Source organism: Physeter macrocephalus, chromosome 16 (assembly GCF_002837175.3).
Source record: "Physeter macrocephalus isolate SW-GA chromosome 16, ASM283717v5, whole genome shotgun sequence".
Taxonomy (NCBI): domain Eukaryota; kingdom Metazoa; phylum Chordata; class Mammalia; order Artiodactyla; family Physeteridae; genus Physeter; species Physeter macrocephalus.
In genome coordinates, this window is record NC_041229.1 from 57462014 (window position 1) to 57478569 (window position 16556).

The 16556-nt window shown below is 50.8% G+C and overlaps 1 protein-coding gene and 1 pseudogene across 5 annotated transcripts in view; both read left to right on the forward strand.

The window, feature by feature from the left end:
* GDPD5 (glycerophosphodiester phosphodiesterase domain containing 5) overlaps positions 1-16556 on the forward strand; it is a 93670-nt gene that overhangs the window by 30220 nt on the left and 46894 nt on the right. For all 5 annotated transcript variants that reach the window (XR_008615408.1, XM_028477335.1, XM_055078790.1 and 2 more), the window contains exon 2: positions 4147-4229. The gene's annotated coding sequence lies outside the window, so the exon portion shown is untranslated. The remainder of the gene's footprint in view (positions 1-4146; positions 4230-16556) is intronic.
* Positions 12874-16073, forward strand: LOC102982269 (protein SET-like; annotated as a pseudogene).

Genomic DNA, 16556 nt, shown 5'->3' on the forward strand with positions numbered 1-16556 from the left:
GAAGGTTACAAAACAAACCAAGAAACTACTGTATAAGATAGTTTCATTTTCCCACCTTGTAAAGTTATGGTTTTATATAACTGAAAGGAACAAAATATCAAGGAAGACAATTTAATTATTATTACACATCTGGGTGTTTTGTTGGTGGGCTGGTGGCATTTGGATGAGTAATAAGACATATTTCATAAAATATATTTTATTGTCTTCATTTTAGCAAGATCACTATAATTGTTATAATCAAGATTTTTCACATCATTTGAAAATTGTGTATGGATGGTAATAATCTAAAGGATCAAAAATAAAATGCAGTTGTATTTAGAGTGTATAGAATTTGAATATATTTCCATCAAAAATGTAAATTGCATGTAAAGAAAGGAAAATTTATATTTTCAAAAGTTGTTTTTATTCCTTGAAATTATCTAGGAAATTAAAACTATAGACATCATAATTAATGAATATCCAATTTTAAAATACAATTATTTAAATAGACATGATATAGTAATTCAAATTTTTGAAGATTTTATAAAAATTAAACTATTCATAGTTGTGATTAATGTCCATCTAGTTGCCAGCGTAAAGAATTAGTACCACATTTCATGGGACTTCCCTGGTGGTGCAGTGGTTAAGAATCCGCCTGCCAATGCAGGGGACATGGGTTTGAGCCCTGGTCCGGAAAGATCCCACATGCCACAGAGCAGCTAAGCCCGTGCACCGCAACTACTGAGCCTGTGCTCTAGAGCCCACGAGCCACAGCTACTGAGCCCACGTACCATAACTACTGAAGCCCGCACGCCTAGAGCCCATGCTCCACAACAAGAGAAGCCACCGCAATGAGAAGCCCAGGCACCTCAACAAAGAGTAGCCCCGGTCGCCACAACTAGAGAAAGCCCACACACAGCAACTAAGACCCAATGTAGCCAAAAAATAAATAAAAATTAAAAAAAAAAGAATTAGTATCTCATTTCATGTTACATTAATCCAAGTAATATGAATTGTTAAATACCGTAAGATGTTCCTCAGCTGCCATGTACATTTATTGTGAATAACACACTAATTCATGAGTACTTTTAGAACTACAAATTGGAACAGGGAGAGAAGCCAAAACAAAAAAAAAAACAAAAAAAAAACGATGCTCAACATTACTGGGAAGCGGATACTTTGTTATGTAAGAAGTTGTTGCTCTCTGAAAGGATTTGACAAGTTTAATTTGTCTGCCCTGCAAAACATTCTTGCCACTTAGTGCCCTTCCTCCATCCCTCCCCTCCCCCCTCAGTAGCATCCTGTTTCCCTCCCTTTCCCACCCTCACCCCTGTCAGCCACTGTGCAACCCTCAAACCTTCATCTGGACACAATCACCTTTTGTTCTTCAAACCCAAGAAATGAAGAGTTTCTCAGAGGCCTGAGCAGTGTTAGGAGAGCGGATTAGGCTTGTGGGTCCCATGGATGTTGTGTGACAGAAGCTCCTGTATGTTCTATAATATATTTATTTGTGAGTGTGTGTTTGTGATGTGTGGGGCTCAGGGCAGTAGCCCTTCTTCCCTGCACCTAAGGGTGATTCAGGGGATATCTTCTTGCCCATGAGATAGATGTCTATCCTGCAGCTAACGAGAGATAAATGACGGTGCTTATGCTAGAGCTGGAGCTTAAATCTAGGTATCGGCATACACTCATTCATCTCTTTCACATATGCTTTTGTTCATTTATTTAAAACCTATATTCACGTCCTCCAATCCTTTATTTCATTGTAGAATGCCAGGCTATAGCTGTCTTGTAGTGCAGCCCCGTGATCCTACGGATGAGGGAATTGAGGCTCAGAGAGGGGCATTGATGTACATAAGATCATACAGCAGAGAAGCCCTCTGGCCGGGTTTCACAATGCAGACGATGGTGTTGCTTTTGAGTTTCAGGTAAAATCTGAATAGGTGTCACTATGTCCCAATCAGCTTCCCTTCCTTCACCAGACTCTGTCACCGAGGCACCTGCCCTGGGGAGCTTCTGGGGGTGGGGGTCAGGGGTTCTGCCTGAAGAGCCACTTCCTGTTTGGGGCCAAGCACTTCCTTCAAGTGACTCATAGGCTCCCACTGGCCCCATGCTGGGAAGCCAAGGTGGGGATGGAGACGGGCCCCGGCCACATCCCGCCCTGCCTGGTACTCAGGCTGGGTGACCCTGAGACGGAGCAGTGCCACAGACTGGATGTAGGAGCTGGGCCATGGACGGAGGATGCTAGACTGTTCTCGCCCAGCCTGGCAGGCAGGGCTCTGAGAGTGCAGGGGAATTGGGGCCACGGTGGGCATGAGGGCAGCGTCCACATCCAGCCACTCCCACACACATCTGGTTTCCAGGGTAGCTGCTGCGCAGGTGGGGGCCGACAGCAGAGCTGGGTCCCCCTCAGGGGGAACTTGTGATGCTTTTTCTTCCTTGCAGGGCAGTGAGGTGTGATGGAAAGAGCAGGAGGCTGGGGGTCATGGACTTGAATTTCCGACACCAACTTTCTGGTGACCTTGTCAGTTCCCAGACACTCTCCGGGCTTCAGTATCCATGTCTGTCTAATGGCGGAGGGCTTGCTGGCTGTGACATGTGGCAAGTTGTTATTGCAGGATTTCCATTAAGAAATTTGTGTTTGAATTCTGGCTCTGCCACCTTGCTGAGTGTGTCCATCTCTCAGAGCCTCCATTAAAAAATTTGAAATAATCATCATCACTTTAAGCGTTTTACATAATTTAATTCTCACATCAACCCTATGGGGTAGGTTTTATTATTATGATTATTGTTTTATACATAAGGAGATTGGGGCACAGAGAGGTTAAGTAACTTGCCCGAGGTCACACAGTAAGAGCCAAGATCCTAACTTAGGCAGTTTGGCCCCAGTGTCCATGCCATTAACAACTATGTTCTTGCTACTCAAACTGTGGTCCCTGGACCTGCAGCAAGGTATCACCCAGGAGCTTGTAAAAAAATGTAGAAGCTCAGACCCCAGCCTAGACCTACTGAGTTGGACTGCCTTTTAACAAGATCTCTAGGTGATTTGTTTGAGAAGCCCTGCTCTATTTATATTCCCTCTGTCACTTCGGCCTTAGGATCGTTGTGGGAGATGAAGAAAATAAGTGTTTTATAAACTGTAAAGTGCAGTGCATTCAGGGCTCTGCGAGAAACCTGGACACTGGAAGTGGAGGGAGGCAGGGCTGGGGGTGCCCCAGGAGTCCATCTCTCAGTAGCTGGATGTCATTTCCAAGCTTCTGTGAGTCCACCTCTATCCCCCTCCCATCCAAGGCTGAGTCTTGTTTGCATTTCTTGCTGGTATGTGGCTCCAGGGCCCGATCAGATTGGAGAAAGTTCTCATGTCGGAATGGGATTGGGCTGGACACCAGGCCTGAGCCACCCCTGCCCTGGGTCCCACCCTGGCTCTGACTCTGATTCTCTGGGTGACATAGGCCCTGCCAGCCTCAGTGTCCCCTAGTGGGTACTGTGGCGACATCCTCTGCAGCCTGCAGTGCTGACCCAGCACCCCCTTCCCTCTCCCCCTCTCCCCTTCTCCCCAAGGCCTGTCAGTACCATCTCTCCTCCCAGTTCTTGGGCAGGAGGGCTGCCCTGCCAGCTGTAGGAGCTGGTGATGGGGGAGGCGGGGCATGAGTCAGAAGTCAGCCACATAATTGCGGCGCTCCAGATCCCTCCTCCAGCCCACCCAGCCCTCCCTCAGCGGCTGCTTTAGAACAGCTGGTTTGGCGTCTGCCTCCAAAGAAGCAGGTCCCTGGGCAGCACGAACGGGCCTCTGCCTCCCAGGAGCCAGGCATAGCCCCAGGTTTCACCCCATGGTGGCTGGGCCTTGGATCATGTTTCTGTGGGCCCTGGTGGGGCAGGAGTGGTTCAGGCAGCAGGTTGTACTGGGTTTGGGTTTGGGGCTGGTTTGGGGGCAGCATGTGTGGAGGTGCTTGTGTGGGGTCTCACAGCACATGACAGGATCACGTATGTCTCCTTGGCTCTCCCACCGGCTTGGCGGCTTCCCCAGGGCAGGAACTAGATGTGACCCATCCCTGGTCCCCATACCAAGCGCGGGGTGGGCACAGGGCGGGGGCTCACTAAGGGCCGGGTGGGAGGGGAGAAGGCAGGATGGACTGATGTGTAATCTGACTGGGTTTGTCCCCTCAGCTCTCCCACTGAAGTGACATCACCACCTCGGTGGACAGGACCCCCCAGGAGCCCAGCTCACAGCCACTGGTGCCTTCTTCCAGGTAAAGGAAAAAGCGAGGAAGGAGGTAGGGGGAAAGGAGTTAGAGGGAAGCTGCAGAGAGCAGCCCACTGGGTTCCAGAATGATGTTCGCTCTCTCACGGGAGCTGTACTCTACAGTTCATGGGAAAAGGCAGAGGAAACAAGGATTATTTTTCCATTTTACAAGCAAGAAAAAGCAAAAACAGAAACTCTGAATAGAGTTGTCTCTTGCTTTCTCCAGTGGACTAGGTACTTATCTAAAGCACCCCACACATATTAGCTCATTCAACCCTCACAACAGCCCATGAGGTTGGTGCTATTATTATCCCCACTTTATAGATAAGGAGACTGAGGTCTAGAGGCATTAAGGAACCTGCTCAGTTAGTAAGTGGTAGAACTAGGTTTCAAACTTGGCAGGCTGGCTCTGGGTGCACATTCCTAACCCCTATGATTTACTGCCTGTCTAGAGCCAGGCATTAAACTAAGTTTTCTTGAACTTCAGTTTGGAGGTTTAATGGGCTCCCATTTCCAGAGGAGATTTGTATTTTAAGAGAGAATCGCAGAGTAAGTGATGCTTCAGCCAAAGGAATGAATGGTAAATGGTGGAATTAGAGGCCTTGAATCATGGACTGAGCATGAACCTTCAAGGTTTACTGGACCAGCCAACCCCTGGGACTTTCTTCCTCAGCATTCAGGCAAGGTCGGTTTTTAGAAAGGAAACCTGGAAATCTGAAAGAGGGGAAGAGAAGCTTAGGCCCCAGGTTCTCAGACTTGCCTGAGTGGCAGGGCTGCTGCTCGTCATAAGAACTGTGATGAAGAGAGATGCAAGTGGCAGTGAGAAAGTCAGTATTCTGTGCTAAATCTGAGGTCATCTTGTACTAGACCTGGAACAGATAGCAGAGGTTTCAACAAATTGTGGGAGAAAATACTTGAGAGCTTTTTTAGTAATTTAATTTTTCCTGTAAATAGGGAAAAGGCTAATAATTATTCAGAGGCAGAATTGGGAACAGGCTTCAAAGTGGCCCTGCAATTGGGTGGTTTAAGAGGCTCTGATGGGTTCTTTCCTTCCTTCCTTTGCACATTTTTTTTTTGTGTGTGTGGTATGCGGGCCTCTCACTGTTGCGGCCTCTCCCGTTGCAGAGCATAGGCTCTGGACGCGCAGGCTCAGCGGCCATGGCTCACGGGCCCAGCCGCTCCGCGGCATGCGGGATCCTCCCGGACCGGGGCACGAACCCGCGTCCCCTGCATCGGCAGGCGGACTCTCAACCACTGCGCCACCAGGGAAGCCCCCTTCCTTTGCACATTTAACCAGCGTTTCTGACTGACATATAAATGGGCGCCTCCTTGGTGCTGGCCCAGTGCAGGAACACAGGTCCCCCATCCAGTGATTCCTCTAGCAGGGACGCGGCCTGGGGTATCGCGTGTCCCTATCACCTGCCGGGTCGCAGATACTGTGGCTCTTCAGAAAAGCTGGGCCAAATGGGTCAGAAGTCTCCACCTGGGGAAGCTCTCAGCCTGGTGGGCAAGGCAGACACGGAAGCAGATAATTGCTGTGCACAGAGGCCCATGATCATGTCTCAAGAGCTCTGCCTGGTGATTCGAGCACAAAGGGAAGAAGCAGTGGGCTTCTGCGGGGGGGTCAGGCCAAGCTTTGTCCAGGGTGCATTTGTTAAGATGGTTGGGATTTGGATTGGGGGGGGGTGGGGGAGGGCTCTTGTGGCAGAGGGCCCAGCATGAGCAAAGGTACAGGGGAGGGGGGAGGCTGGGAGGTGCCGTGTGCTTGGAGCACAGCCGCACGAGGAGGGGCAGGGGCAGGTGAGGCCAGACAGGTAGGTGTGAGGGGAAGGAAGCAGAGAGAGATTCCTAAAACGGCAGGACCTGCTTCTCCTCCCATCCCCAGGGCCTGCCTGGGAAGGCTGTTTGTATAATAACTCTGCTATTTTACATAAATCAATAACATAAATCATTGCTTTCTGATCCCTCAGGGGCTAAAAACTGGGCAGAGAGGAGTTTGCTCAGTGCATGTCTATGCCAGACTCAGCTTCCTCCTCTCCTCCTCCTCTTCAGGGCCCCCTCCTTCCAGAGACCCAGGGAGAGGCATTGGAAAAAGCCAGCCTGGTTCCTGTGACTGAATCACTGGGTGCCTGGGAGGGGCTGGGGCGTCCACCAGGGGTGAGAGGATGGTGAAAGTCTCTCCTCTGACCAGGCCCCTGGCCTGGCCCTTTGCTCACTCCAGGGAGGACCTGTCAGTGCTGGTGGGCGGAGGGGGCGCTGGGGGCAGGCCACTCCTCTTAGGAGGGCCTTCCTTCTGTCCCCCGTTTAAAGAGGGAACCACTCGGCCCTCCAGGGAGGGAGGGGCCTGTCAAGAGGCGTAGGCAAGCCCATGCAGGCCGCTCTGCGGGGGAACCACCACTAGAGGCTGTGCAGAGGATTTCTGCAGGGAGGGGAGGCTGGGTGGAATAGCTCCAGGTCTTTTCTGGTGCTGACACTTGATGACTTTCATATTCTGAAATCCAGGGTTCGTTCTAAGATCCCTGTTGGATTGTGCCAGGATTCCATGATTGTAAGAGCCCTGGGGGAGGTGATTCTAAGACTCTGGTTTAGAGAATGTGCAGGCTGTTCCTGGTGAGTGCTCAGCCCAAGCTCATAGCCCTGACCTAGGGAAAGAGAGATCCAAAGAGAGGTCCTTTCTGTGCCCAGAGAACCCAAGGGCCCTGGGCAGGGTCCTGAGCCTGATCCCCATTCAGCCTATGGCCTCAAACATGCAGGTCTGTCCCCCAAGGGCCTTAACCAAGGGTGCAGCTCAGCAAACCTGTCCTGCCCTCCACCAGCCTCAACCTCCTCATCCATAAAATGGGGATCCGGTACTTACCCGTGGAGTTGGGGCCATGCTTCAATGAGACGATGAGTGTGGAGGCTCCTTGTACACTGCAAAGCGCTGTGAGTGTGGTTATAATTGTAGCTGCTGTTGCTGCGATGAGACTGTCTCCTTGAAAGGAAGGGCCACATCGGATTCTCGGTGGATCTCTCTCAGGTCCCAGCGGTGCCTGGCACATAGCAGAGGCTTCTTAAACATACACTGAATGAGTAAATTGGGTATGCAACAGATAATACCAGAGGCCACGGTTCTGAGGAAGCCAGCCCTTCCCGAAGGAGAAGCAGGAAGTGCTACCTACAGGAGGGCAGCCCGGAGGGACAGAAGGGGACCCACGACTGGGGTGAAGCAAGCCTGCTGGTAATTTCCCCAGAGGAAGAGCTATCAGAAGTCTTCTGGGACAGAAGTGTTGGGTAAACAGGAGGCCCTGGCACCACGGTGGAAAGAGATTAACAATGACCCGAATTATGGCATGATTGATTCTTTGACAGCTCCTGTTGAGCCCCAGCCTAAGCCACTGAGTAGCTTTTCCCCCAAAGAATGAGCGGCCATGACGGGGCCACTGGCCCACCAGGCCTCCTTCCCGGCACCTCCTCCCCCAGCTTCTCCCCACCGGCAGCTGCCTCAGTGACAGACTTCCTTCCTCCCTACATCTGCCTATCTTCTCTGCTGATTTCATTAGAATCTAGGGCTTTCTCTGAGGCCCAGAGAAGTGGAGTGACTTGCTCAGGGCCACACAGTGAGATGTAGCAGCCCACATCTCTCAGTTTAAGCCATCTGATGAGGCCCGTGCAGCGGGGAATGTAGTGACTCTTTGAGCTTTCCTCAAAAGCTAAGCACAGGAGGCTGTGATGGAGAGCAGTAGGGTGGGGCCTGGGATCGGATGGTCTGGGAGTGGGAGGTCCCAGAATCAGCTCTGTCCCCGCATCTCCAGCCCCAGCTCTGGGGCCAGGGATTTGTTCTGTGGATTTGGGTTTGGTCGATTATTTGGAGAAACAGCCCAGCTGGCAAGCTGCCTGGGGGTGCCCTGCTGCCCCTGGGTCCCCAGAGGGCTGGGAGGCTACTGTTGGAGTAGACACCCCCATCACAACCAGATGGAACCCACACGGGGCTTAACTTGCTGCTGGAGCCCTCAGCCCTGGGAGAGGCCCTGCTCACCCTCCCTGCCACCACGCTTTCCCTGTGCTGTCCCCTTACCTAGAGCCCCCTTCTTTCTCCCCATTGTGCTACAGATCCTCCCTTGTTTCTGAGTTCTGTTGACATCCACCCTCTCCAGGAAGCTGCCCTGCAGTGCGGCTAGAGGAAGCACAGGAGTTATGGGTCCAGAAGAGACCCTGACCCAGGCAGGGCTGAGTTCCTGGAGGAGGAGCTGCTGCACTGGATGAGCAGTTTTCCAGGCCTCAAGGTGGTCAGAGGAGCCCAGAGCTAACGTGGTTTCACAGGCACACCTGCATTGGGAACAGGGGATGGGTATGCAGTGAGGAAGGACCACAGGGAGGCCCTGGTCTTGCTCCAAGGCCATGTTCCCTGAGCACTGTGGGAAGGAGTCCCCACAGCCCTGTGCCTTTTACTCCTTGGGTTTCACTCTAAGTCAAGTTTGGGGTCATCACTGTGAGTTATCCAGGCCGTGACTACCTATACCTTGGTCCCTGTCAAAGATGGTAGAGATACCTGGACAGGGGCAGAGCCCTGGCCTGGGGTTCAGGATGACCAGGCCTCTAATCTCGTCACAGGCCTTCCTGCAGCTTTCAACCTTGTCTTGACCGCTCCAGTTGGCGGCGGGCTCCTGACTCCCAGCCTTTGGTCCTGGGAATGGAGGGGGCTCTTCCCCGCCAGGCCAGACAAGGACTGTGGGGTTTGTCCTTCCATCCTCCTTGAGCAACCCCACCTCTGCTTATCTCCTGAGGATGGGGGGAGAGCAGGTGGATAAAGGGTTTTTAGAAGCTGAGCGCCGAAAAGGCCCTTGGGGATCATCCGATGTTGTTCACACCGTCCCATGATACAGACGGGAAAGCTGAGACCAGAGACTTGCGGAGGTCACCCAGCCTGCTGGTGGCTGAGCTCAGCCTCAGGTCACCAGCCCCGGGTCTGGGCTGGTGTTGAGGCCCAGTGAGGGCGGTCATGGCCAAGGAGATGGGCCCAGGGTGGGGGTGTGGGGCGGGGGGAAGGGGGAGGGTGCGGTTCCACCTCCACATGTGCTCCCTGTCCTCTTCCCTGGGCCCCGGGAAGGCTGCCAGAGGAGGTCAGGTCTCCGTCTCCCCCAGCCCTGCACCCACTGCATGTGGGGGGATCCTTTTTCCTGCCCAGAGCTCTCGGTCGCACTCCATGCCCCTGCTGCCCTGGTGCCAACCAAAATATTGAACTTGGCCCTTTGAGGTGCAGTTTTCAGTGACACATGCTACAGCTGTCATAGACACGGAAGGCGGTAGAAACGTGGGCAGACAGACCCTCCATCTAGGGCTGGTGCCATGGAAAGACTAGGCTTTAGAGGCAGCCCTGGTTTCAAATCCTCTCTTCTCCATGGTTAGCTGTCTGGCCTCGGGGGAATCGTGTAATCTCTCAGGCCTAGATCTATTGATCCAGCTATCTATTGATCAAGTGATATAGATATTTAAATTAAATACATATGTATTTAATTAATAGATGATTTTTTTGGTGACAGTTTTAGAAAAATTGATCGGAAAATACAGAGTTCCTACATACTCTCCTTCCCCTACCCCACGGTTTTCCCTATTATTAACGTCTTATCTTAGGGGGGTACGCTTGCTATAATTGATGAGCCAGTGTTGCTACAATATTATTAACTGAAGTCCATAGTCTACATTAGGGTTCACGCTTTGTGTTATATATTCTGTGGGGTTTGACAAATGTATAATGACATGTATCCATCATTACAGTATCATACAGAATAGTTTCACTGCCCTAAAAATCCCCTGTGCTCTCCACCTCCAACCCCTGGCCACTGCTGATCTTTTTACCATTTCTTGGTTTTACCTTTTCCAGAATGTCATATGGTGAAATCATACAGTATGCAGCCTTTTCCCATTGGCTTCTGTCACTTAGCAATATGCTTTTGAGGTCCCTTCATGTATTTTTATGGCTTGATAGCTCATTTCTTTTTACTGCTGAGTAATATTCCATTGTCTGGATGGACCCCAGTTTGTTCCTCCGTCCACCTGGGGCCCATATTTCTAACCTGTAAAAGAAGACTGTCAAACTCTACTTTGGACAGCTGTCATCAGGAGGTGACACAGGTGCAGTGCTCAGCATGGTACCCCACAAGCTCCCACACCACCTTCTGTAACTAGCTTCCTTCACTTAGCATAATGTTTTCAAGAGTCATTCACATTGTAGCATGTGTCAGTGTTTTATTCCTTTTGATTGCAGCTTGGGTCCTTTTTGTGTCGTTCCATCTAGTGCCCATTCCTTAGAGAGGTAAAATAAGTCTCCAAGGTCACACACAGCAAGTCAGTTGAAGGAGACCAGGCTGCAATCCAGGCACTGACACCTGGCCTGAGACTCTTTCCACTCTCAGGAAAGAGAGCAGGCCTGGGGCCTGAGGCAGCGGGGTCTGGGGGCAGTGAGGGCCAGGCAACCTGCCAGTCAGGGGAGGGACGAGGAGCCGGGAAGTGGGTGAGGTGCGTTCCCAGGGTGTAAGGATGGGCGAGGCCCCTGGAGGTGTATGCCCACCCCCAGCATCCTTCGCCCACTCCATAGAGGACCCTCACTCCGTCTCCCTCCTGACTCCCTCCTGAAGCCCCTTCCCTGTGCAAACAGGAGGCTGTGGAAGTTCGGGGCAGGGACCAGGACTTCAGACAGAAAATGAGACTTTGGGCTGAGGAGGGCCCTCAAACATCGGGCTAAGAGGTGAGGGCTTTCTCTTGTCCCAGAGCCAGCAGGGGCTCCAGGCTGGGGATTTCTTTGGAACTTGGCTGATATCAGCTGCTCTGGGAGGTGGCTTGGAGAAGTCAACTGATGCTAAGTGATGCCATTAGCCCTGGCAAGAGGGTGGCGGCTGGGGAGAATCTGGTCTCTGGGGGCTTGTCCTGACCGCTCAGGGTCTGGGCTGCAGGAACTTCTGGGCCTTCTCGGAAGTGTGGTCCAGGACGCCCCCAGGGCTGCCTCCCCTTGCTACCCCGTGCTGGCCACTGGGGAAGTGGGAATAACTCAGGCTGTCCCCTGGGGGAGCAGGCATGTCAGCGGTGCTCCCACAGGCTGCCCAGGAAGAAGGAGGGATGCCGGGAGCCCTCTAACCAAACCTGGGGCTCAGGGGAGGCTCCCCAGAGGAGGTAACATCTGAGCGGAGACTCGAAGGATCAGGAGGTGTTAGCCAGATGAAGGGACAGCAGGTTCTGGAGTGGTGAGGCTAGAGGAGCCAGATCCTCGTCATTTGTCTGCTGAAAACTCACTCTGACTGCAGGTGAGACCTTGGATTGGCAGGGCAAGGCCCACCGCAGGGATTCCCCATCCAGGGGAGAGGTGAGACTGGGCCACTGCCCTGGCAGTGGCCAGGGGGGTGCTGAGGAAAGGGTCTTGAGGGATATTAGAGGCAGGTTGGGGGTGATGAGGAGGTCACTGTGCCCATGCTGGGTCTGGGTGACCCCCCTGGAGACAGAAAGGAGCCGCTGGCTATCTTGATGGCCCCAGGAGAACATGCAGAGGAAAGAAAAGAGGTTTGCCTCTCAAAGATGCCCCTGCAGTTCTGAATAGTGTGAAAATTCATGGTGGGGGGAGGGGAATAGTTCCAAGAACCACAGTCAGCTGAGTCCCCTGCTGGCCAGAGGCCTGGTGCGGGCAGCTCTACTTCCCTCTTTTCCAGATTTGAAATGGAAATTCCATTCCTGGGTGGGTTGTAATGCTCATTCATGGGGGGTGGGGGAGCAGAGGACACATGGGAGTCAGTCCCAGGGTCGGGGGGTCCTGGGAAAGGAATGGGAGGGCAGGGCCGCTGCCTGCAGAATGCCCACCTGCCATGCCTCAGTCACTGCAGCCATGTGTCCTCCTGGCACTGCTGCCCCTCCCCCAGCCCCCAGTCATCTGACCTTTTTTGGAAGTCAAGACAAAAGCTGAAACCAAGGCTCAGGGAAGAGCGCTTAGTGGCTCTGGCTACAGGGCAAGTCATTGGCCAAGGCAGGGTGAATCGAGGGCCCTTTCTACATATTAGCTGCTTCCTCCCTTCCGGCGGGGAGTAGGGGCAGGTGTTGTGGCCCACCTGACAGCAGAGACCCTCATCTGGGGGTGCACAGCGTGAGACGTGGTCCCTGGCCGTGGACTCTGGCCTTCTACCTCCTCTGGAAGGCTGTGAATGTGGGAGTAAATATGTGAGCACACACTCCTTCCTTTTTTTTTTTTTAATTTTAATTTTTATTTTTTGGCCACGCTGTTCAGCTTGTGGGATCTTAATTCCCAGCTTAGAGATCGAACCCAGGCCCTTGGCCGTGAAAGTGCCAAGTCCTAACCACTGGACCACCAGGGAATTCCCCACACATTCCTCCTAGAGAGGAGTAAAGCTGAGAGGATCCCCTACCTGCTGACCCCACCCCCGACTCTCCAACCCCATGGGTGCTAAGCTGACTGCAGCAGCATCCCCATCCTATACCGTCCCCCAAGCCCTGGACTCGGCTCGGCTCCGAGAGCCCCCAGCAGCTGCACCATGGCCACATGCCTCCGCAGGGAGCCACGGGCACAGAGGCTGCACCAGATGATTCCCAGCAATTAGAAGGCTCCAGGTCCATCAGTGTGCCCAGCAAGCTCCTAATGCATCTCCACACTCGGACTGGAGGCTGTAATCCCTGTGCTGAGGTTAGCACTTGGAGAGTAGGGGGAGATAGGGGGTGCTAGGCAGAGGCCCTGAGCAAGGCCCAGACGTGGAAGTAGTTGGTGGGCCTGAAGCCCGGTGCCCCTATGGTGTGGCCTCTGGGGCGTTAGAGACGGGAGCTCATCCTACAGGCCTCAGCGCAGCACTGCCTCTGGGAAGCATGCCCTGACCCTCCCTGTACCTGTTAAGTGCCCACAGCACCCTCTCCCTTCTCAACCGTATGCTGCACTTACAATACCGGTTCAGGAGCCATGGTGGCCCCGTGGTTGCAGGGTCAGCAGAATTTCCCTATAAAGGGCTGGGCAGTAAGTTTTTAGGCTTTGTGAACCATATGGTCTCTGTCATAACTCTGCAGCTATACTTAAAGCAGCCATAGACAATACATAAATGAGTGAGTGGGCCTGCGTCCAATAAACCTTTATTTACAGACTCTGAAATTTGACTCTCGTATAATTTTCACGGATCAAAACATATTTTTGTTTTGGTTTTTCCCCCCAACTACTTAAAAAATGTAAAAACCATTCTTAGCTTGTGGGCTATATAAAAACACGTGGCTGGAGTTCTCAGAGCTCCTGGTACAAGCTTCTTCCCTTGGGTGGATTCTTGGCTTTTCTCCCAGCATGGCCCCCAAACACCAGTCTTCACTTCCATCCCAAGCAAAGAAACCGAAGAAACCGAGACTGACTCCTGCCTCCAGGCCAGAGGAAACGTCTGCTTCTCCAAACTTGCCGAAGGAAGAAAAAGAACAGCAAGAAGCAATTGAATATATTGATGAAGTACAAAATGAAACAGACTTAACGAACAAGCCAGTGAGGAGATTTTGAAAGTAGAACAGAAATATAAACTCCGCCAACCATTTTTTCAGTAGAGGTCGGAACTGATTGCCAAAATCCCAGATTTTGGGGTAACAGCATTTGTTAACCATCCACAAGTGTCTGTACTCCTTGGGGAGGAGAATGAAGAGGTGCTGCATTATTTGACAAGAGTCGAAGTGACAGAATTTGAAGGTATTAAATCAGGTTACAGAATTGATATTTTTTTGAAAACCCTTACTTCGAAAATAAAGTTCTCTCCAAAGAATTTCATCTGAATGAGAGTGGTGATCCATCTTCAAAGTCCACTGAAATCAAAAGGAAATCCGGAAAGGATTTGACAAAACGTTCAAGTCAAACGCAGAATAAAGCCAACAGGAAGAGACAGCATGAGGAACCAAAATGCTTCTTCACCTGGTTTACTGATCATTCTGATGCAGGTGCAGATGAGTTAGGAGAGGTCATCAAAGATGTTATTTGGCCAAATCCATTACAGTACTACTTGATTCCGGACATGGATGATGAGGAAGGGGAAGGAGAAGAAGATGATGATGAAGAGGAAGAAGGATTGGAAGATACTGATGAAGAAGGGGATGAGGATGAAGGTGAAGAAGATGAAGATGATGAGGAGGAGGAGGAAGGAGAGGAAGATGAAGGAGAAGATGACTAATGGAACACTGATGGATTCCAACCTTACTTTTGTAATTTTCTCCAGTCCCTGGGAGCAAGTTGCAGTCTTTCTTTTTTCTTTTTTCTCCTCCTCTTGTGCTCAGTCGCCCTGTTTTTGAGGTCTCTTTTCTCCTTTATACCATGGCTCACAACTTATTTTGGGGAGAAATACCTTGAGCAGAATTCAGTGGGAAAAGAATCTCTACCCCTTTCTGTTCCAAATTCATTTTTATCCCTTCCTGTCTCAAAAAAACTTTATGGAATCAACACCACCATGCTCTGTGGGAAAAAAGAAAAACCTCCTGCTCCCTTAGCTCTGCTGGAAGCTGGAGGGTGCTAGGCCCCTGTGTAGTAGTGCATAGAATTCTAGCTTTTTTCCTCCTTTCTCTGTATATTGGGCTCAGAGATTACACTGTGTCTCTATGTGCATATGGACAGTTAGCATTTACCAACATGTATCTGTCTACTTTCTCTTGTTTAAAAAAAGAAAAAAAAACTTTAAAAAATGAGGTTATAGAAGGTCAGCAAAGGATGGGTTTGAGATGTTTGGGTGGGTTAAGTGGGCATTTTGACAACATGGCTTCTCCTTTGGCATGTTTAATGGCCGTCCTTGCAGTTTAAGATGACACTTTTAAAATAAAATTCTCTCCTAATGATGACTTGAGCCCTGCCACTCGATGGGAGAAGCAGCAGAACCTGTAGGATCTTATTTGCAATTGACATTCTCTCTTGTAATTTTGTTCCTGTTTATTTTATTTATTTATTTATTTATTTATTTATTTATTTTTGGCTAAGTTGGGTCTTCGTTGCTGTGCGCAGGCTTTCTCTAGTTGCGGCGAGCGGTGGCTTCTCTTGTTGCAGAGCACGGGCTCTAGAGCGCAGGCTCAGTAGTTGTGGCGCACGGGCTAAGTTGCGCAGCGGCAGGTGGGATCTTCCCAGGCCAGAGCTTGAACCCATGTCCCCTGAATTGGCAGGCGGATTCTAAACCACTGCGCCACCAGGGAAGCCCCGTTCCTGTTTATTTTTAAATTGTTCTTTTTGTTTCACTGGAAAGGGAAGATGATGCTCAGTCTTTTTTTTTTTGTTTTTTTTTTTTTTACAGTACGCAGGCCTCTCACTGTTGTGGCCTCTCCCGTTGCGGAGCACAGGCTCCGGACGCGCAGGCTCAGCGGCCATGGCTCACGGGCCCAGCCGCTCCGCGGCATGTGGGATCTTCCCAGACCGGGGCACGAACCCGTATCCCCTGCATCGGCAGGCGGACTCTCAACCACTGCGCCACCAGGGAAGCCCGATGTTCAGTTTTAAACCTTAAAATTATACAAGTTGCTTTGTTACAATAAAACTAAATGTGTACACACACACACACACAAAATATGTGGCTGGTTGGATTTGGCTATGAGTTATAGTTTGCCAACCCCTGGGTTAGAACAAGGAGCCAGACTGCCAGGCTCTGCTGTGTGACCTTTGACAAATGGCTAAACATTTCTGTGCTTCAGAATTCTCATCTGTAAAATGGGGATGATAATGATAACACCTGGAGAAAGTAAAATTGTACAACAGCTTTGGAAAACAGCTTTTGGCAGTTCTTCAAAAAGTTAAACATAGAGTTACCATATGACCCAGCAATCCCATCCCAAAGTATGTACTCAAGAGAAATGAAAATATACATTCACACAAAAACTTGTTCATAGCAGAGTTATTCATAACAACCAAAAAGTGGTAACAACCCAAGTGTCTACCAACTGATGAGTGGATAAAATGGTATATCTATACAATCAAATAATTTTCAGTCATAATAAGAAATGCAGTACTGATTCATGCTATAACATGGATGAACCTTGAAAACATTAAGTGAAAAAAGCAAGACACACAAGACCATATATCATATGATTCCATTTATGTGAAATGTCCAGAATGGGCAAATCCGTGGAGACAGAAAGTAGATTAGGTTGCTTGGGGCTGGGGGGTGGGAGTGGGGGAGTGACTGCTAATAGGTATGGGGATTTTTGTTGGATGATTAGGTCATGGGTGGGTGGCAGGGGACAGTCCTAGGGGACTTGCAAGGATGGGCCTCTGACTCCGAGAGAGACAAGGACCCATGGCAGGGCTCTGAGCAGAGGCTGACCCTCCCTGACCTAGACTACAGTGACACCTGCTGTGCTGGGGCCAAGTCCC